The sequence below is a fragment of the Gymnoscopelus microlampas genome, assembly GCF_963454915.1.
Source record: "Gymnoscopelus microlampas genome assembly, chromosome: 24".
In the NCBI taxonomy this organism is placed as follows: domain Eukaryota; kingdom Metazoa; phylum Chordata; class Actinopteri; order Myctophiformes; family Myctophidae; genus Gymnoscopelus; species Gymnoscopelus microlampas.
The window spans coordinates 1,295,740-1,301,557 of record NC_139961.1 but is presented as its reverse complement, the minus strand read 5'-3'; the positions used below and the strand labels follow the sequence as shown (position 1 = coordinate 1,301,557).

General features: G+C 43.9%; 1 protein-coding gene across 2 annotated transcripts in view; it reads left to right on the top strand.

Moving 5' to 3' along the window:
• Positions 1-5,497, top strand: part of LOC311040837 (ALK and LTK ligand 2b-like) — a 23,264-nt gene extending 17,767 nt beyond the window's left edge. For both annotated transcript variants that reach the window (XM_084051202.1, XM_084051201.1), the window contains one exon: positions 2,794-5,497. The gene's annotated coding sequence lies outside the window, so the exon portion shown is untranslated. The remainder of the gene's footprint in view (positions 1-2,793) is intronic.
• Positions 5,498-5,818: the final 321 nt, after the last annotated feature.

Here is a 5,818-nt window from a genome sequence, read left to right as displayed (position 1 = left end):
ATTAAGTGCATGCATCTCTAGTAATGGACTTGTCTTTGAATATGTGTGCAAAGCCTTGAATATTTAACCAAAATAGGGACGCCAAGGTTGGTCAACATACTGTACATTTGTAATGAAATTGTGATGTTATGAAACATATCAAAAGGACATGCATGCATTAATCCAGTCTGACCAAGCAGGGATAAAACACATAAACATGAATGAAGAGGGACAGTGTTGCCATGTTTGCTTATTATAAGCGGCTTTAGGCTTGTTTTTCTGTAAAGTTGCTTGTAAATAATTGGTGGTTGTGGGTTTTTTGGGGCTTGTTTCTAAAGTCTAGTTGCTTATTTGGGCTTGTTTCTTCCTTGTGTTGTATAACCCAGTGGTTCTCAAACTTTTTCATGTCAAGGACCCCAAATGTGTGTGTGTGTGTGTGTGTGTGTGTGTGTGTGTGTGTGTGTGTGTGTGTGTGTGTGTGTGTGTGTGTGTGTGTGTGTGTGTGTGTGTGTGTGTGTGTGTGTGTGTGTGCGATCATGTGTTCTAGTCGCTTTTTTGGGAGCATGTTTTCGTACCGCTTGTTTAGAAAGTGAATTGGAAATGCTCCAGTAAAGTAAAAGCACCTCAACACATTTTACTGAAGTACAGTACTTAGAGTAAATGTACTCGGTTACTTCACACGACTGCAGGCTGGGCTTTGTGTGCCAGCTGCTGTCTGTGACCGTGATTTAATGTCCCTGTACGTTATGTTCAACACGCTCTTAAAGGGAAGGCTTACATGGGGGAGGACTGTTTAAAGGGAAGGCTTACATGGGGACTGTTTAAAGGGAAGGCTTACATGGGGACTGTTTAAAGGGAAGGCTTACATGGGGACTGTTTAAAGGGAAGGCTTACATGGGGACTGTTTAAAGGGAAGGCTTACATGGGGACTGTTTAAAGGGAAGGCTTACATGGGGACTGTTTAAAGGGAAGGCTTACATGGGGACTGTTTAAAGGGAAGGCTTACATGGGGACTGTTTAAAGGGAAGGCTTACATGGGGACTGTTTAAAGGGAAGGCTTACATGGGGACTGTTTAAAGGGAAGGCTTACATGGGGGACTGTTTAAAGGGAAGGCTTACATGGGGACTGTTTAAAGGGAAGGCTTACATGGGGACTGTTTAAAGGGAAGGCTTACATGGGGACTGTTTAAAGGGAAGGCTTACATGGGGACTGTTTAAAGGGAAGGCTTACATGGGGACTGTTTAAAGGGAAGGCTTACATGGGGACTGTTTAAAGGGAAGGCTTACATGGGGACTGTTTAAAGGGAAGGCTTACATGGGGGACTGTTTAAAGGGAAGGCTTACATGGGGACTGTTTAAAGGGAAGGCTTACATGGGGGAGGACTGTTTAAAGGGAAGGCTTACATGGGGACTGTTTAACAACCAGTGCTGGTTTGCTACGAGGTGAAACCTCTCCTAACGGCTGAGTGGGGATTTTATTTGATTTGAGGGACGATTAGACCACTTCAACCCTGGTGTCATGCCTGTCTGCTACTAGAGTACTAGAGCAGGGGTCTGCAACGTTTTCAGGCCAAGTACCCCCTAGCTGAGAGAGAGATGAAGCACGGACCCCCTATATTATATAAAATTGTGTTTCAGATTAAACCTTTTTTGTTTACTTAGTCTGCTCTTTTTTTCCACTCTACACCTATACCTCTAAGCCAAAAATAGCAGATCTACAAGCTCACAACGTGTGCTTGTAGAAACACAAACATGGTGTAGAAACACAAACATGGTGCGATATAGAATGCGAGGGCATTCTATATCGCACCATGTTTGTGATGAATTTGGGGGGGGGGGGGGGGACAGCGGAGCTGGTCTCACACGCATCGACATGTGTGCCGTCCGACTTGGCAAGGCGTGGCGGGATCGTTCATCGCGTGAGGAAAAACGAGGGGGATTGAACCTTGGGCTCAATCTCTTCATAGTCACAGATTCCAGCTCTAATCACTTACTTGCAAAAACCCAAAGTAGAAACTTTGGTCAAAGAAATACTTAGTTACTTTGTTTCGCTTATTTGGCAGATTGTTTCCACCCAGATTGTCTGTCTTACTCCTCACCTTCTCCCCTCTTAACACTTCCGTGACTAAGCAATCAATGGGACCGATTTTGAGAATTGAAAGTGGCTTAACTTCTCTCAGGAAGCTCTGAGAAAGTTCCCCTTTCATGACTTTTCCTAAATATATGTTTCAAACCATCTCCGTTTTTTTTTTTTTTTTTAACTCATTATAAATATGAAATACATACCATGTATCCCATCCCAGCCGTTTTATTTCGGCTAAATTGATCGCTCCCCCCCTCTCTCCCCCTCCCTAGAGCACTTTACACCTCGAGACCCCCCACAGAGCGCTGTTTTATACGCTTTTTTTAAATAAAGATTTTACATACAGAATCTGCAGTTACCATTACAAGTTAGCCTAATTTTATAATGTTTGTGTCAACAACATTATGTGGGCTCACTGACTGCGCAGAGTGCAATTGAGATGTTAATGGCTATTTAGAAGACAATGGAACCCCCCACTGTGTGGGTGAGAAGGTGTCAGCTAGTCTGGAGCACAGAGGTGAGACAGTAACGAATAGGAGAGCTTGATTTCTTGTTCAAAATTACCGTTTTGCAGGCTGTGTGTTGGATAATGTAACCTCAGTCATGCCAGTGTTAACTCTCATTTGTTACTTTTCGTGATTTTGTGCGATTAACTTAAAATCTGCACAACTTTGGGATCAGAACCTAATTCTCTCTCTCTGTCTCGCTCTCTCTCTCTGTCTCTCTCTCAGGTGTTCTGACAGAGAGCCTTGGTACCTGGTGGACGTTCACACACAACCAGCAGACACCAGGACGAGAGGACACCAGGAGACAGCAGGAGGAGGGGACGCTAGCAGGAGACACTTGGAGGAGACACCATGGGGGAGAAAGACTTGGAATACCATTAGGAGGAGACATTAGGACGAGACACTCAGGAGACAATGGCTACGCTCCTATTTTTATCCCCCTTTGACCTCCAGCCCACAGGGAAACCCGGTTCCGGACGAGCCCCCAATGGATTAAAACGCGGGACCCCCGTGTGGGGGACATCTAATGTACCGTTCCTACTCAGTTCTACCACAATGCTCCTTTTCCCCCCAAACTCTACCTGACATGATAGCTCTGCTAAACTCTACTGAACAAACCCCCTTTACTCTGTGCTCTACCTAAAGGGTAAGTTTGGTGATTTTAGTCCTTTATAATATTTAATTTGCCTGTAGTTAGGGGTGTGCAATACGGCCAAACTCTTCTATCACGGACCTCTGTGTACTAGGTCATTCTATATCGCAGTAAAGGTATATACAGTATAACAATATAGTAATCTTTCTGTACAGAATTTGCACCCCCTATAGTACAGAGTTCACCCCCTATAGTACAGAGTTCACCCCCTATAGTACAGAGTTCACCCCCTACAGTACAGAGTTCACCCCCTACAGTACAGAGTTCTCAAGTAACACGTTTTCGCGGGTAAGAAAGAAGTGTATTTAGGCTGCTTAAACGCCAGTGGATGGACTTGTGGCGAGCACTGATTATGGGGGAAAAAAACTCTGAAATGTGTGAAAGTGATGCCGTACGTCCACAGGATCTACATTTACACTTTCACTGTCCTCCATGTCGACTCTGATCGGTCCTATGCTTTTGGTCCGACGTACTGAATGGAGATGAGCTCCCACGGTAGAAATGATATTTAGCTAAAACTCAGTGGACTTAACGTCTACGGTCTCATGGTCTATAGTGTACCTTCACACCTTCACACCTTCACGCCTGACAGAAGGCAGAGAAGCAACACGTGAGGCAGGGAAAGGTATAGAATGATGTTCGTTGAAGCGTTGCGTCCACTCTGCCTCCGTATTGGTCTCGGGGCGAGGAGGAGCCTCCTAATGCATACTATATCCCATGTATGTGAATGGAAGCAGAAGGTCTCTCCTCTATTATAAAATCATCATAACTCATAATGCATTCTATTATAAAATCATCATAACTTATAATGCATTTAATGTCTGTTGAAGCAGGAGGTTTCATCATGACTCACTGAATTCTCAACCCATTGTCAAGCTGTTTGGTTTGACATGTTATGATACAGGATACCTGGTCTATATTAGATCTTTATCTTAAATACATAGCAATAGTTATAAATATAGTTATACTAATTAGAGTTTTCAAATTCTGCCCGAACCCGACCCGACCCGGCCCGACGATCGAAAATCGGCGAAAGCGGCCCTTTTCAAGATGTTTTGGCCGGCTGCCCGGACCAATTATGACTTCAAGACTTCAACTTCACTTTGACCATTTTGTCCAACGCCCCATCGACCCAACGCTCCAACCCCCCAGGGACCCAACGCTCCGTCCACCTTACAGTCAGTCTGTGGGGAGAGAGAAGGGAGGAGGGAGTCATGAGGGACGATAAGCTCAACTCCCTCTGATGTGGCTCAGAGCCACATCACAATGTGTTAATGTGTTAGGAATGTGTGGAACGCCGATGGCTGAGTTGTTGACACTAAGCAGGTGACAACGTGACAGCCCGGCTCTAACAAAGTCCTTTTCTATGGAAGTCAGTGACAAGAAGCTATTACTAAGTGAAGCGTGACATAGTGCACACAGCGCTGCTGCCAAAATAAAAGTTGAGCCGGCTTCAACTTTCTTCAAGTGCTCCCGATGACGCAAGCGAAGTGTCAATCAATCGTTTTTGTTTTTCTTTGACCGTTCCCCCCACCCCCTACCTCCCCCACCTCCCCTTTTCTCTCCACACAATAGGCTCTATGCACAGCGGCAAATTGGGCCGCTTCCTAACTTCCTTCACAGGTGTTACCGATGATCCTAATTAAGGTTGTGTTCCATTCTGGTCAAACAGAGTCAGGGTGCTGATATGGTTCCATGTTGGCTCCAGTGGGTCTCGGATTGGGGTCCAGGGACCCTCATGGTTCCTTGAGGGGGTTCCAAATGGCCCGTTATACGGGTGTGTAACTCTGAGAGTGTACGAATGGAACCAAATGGACCCGTAAGGGTACACTCACTGAGTCCTTTAAATAAAGAAAACAAATTGTACCACTGTGCTACACACTAAATGGAACAGAGCCTTCATTAGTATCATTGCTTTTTGAACATGAAATGTTCATGAAACATAAACATATGAAGTGTGCAGGAAGCAAAGTGAGCTAGAGTGCCGGCTTTGGATGCTGTCAAAGCCCTGAATGGGACATTATCACCTTTATTCAGACTGTTGATTGGTCTAAGTAGGTGAGATACTGACCTACCCACGGGGCTCAGCAGGTGTTTTGTCGTTATTCTGTGGGTTGATGAAAGTTGGGACAAACGCTCACCCTGAAACATGATTTACCATTCTGTGCCTATCTGTACATAACTCTATCTGTACATAACTCTATCTGTACATAACTCTATCTGTACATAACTCTATCTGTACATAACTCTATCTGTACATAACTCTATCTGTATATAACTCTATCTGTACATAACTCTATCTGTATATAACTCTATCTGTACATAACTCTATCTGTACATAACTCTATCTGTACATAACTCTATCTGTACATAACTCTATCTGTATCTAACTCTATCTGTACATAACTCTATCTGTACATAACTCTATCTGTATATAACTCTATCTGTATATAACTCTATCTGTACATAACTCTATCTGTATATAACTCTATCTGTACATAACTCTATCTGTATATAACTCTATCTGTACATAACTCTATCTGTACATAACTCTATCTGTACATAACTCTATCTGTACATATCTCTATCTGTATCTAA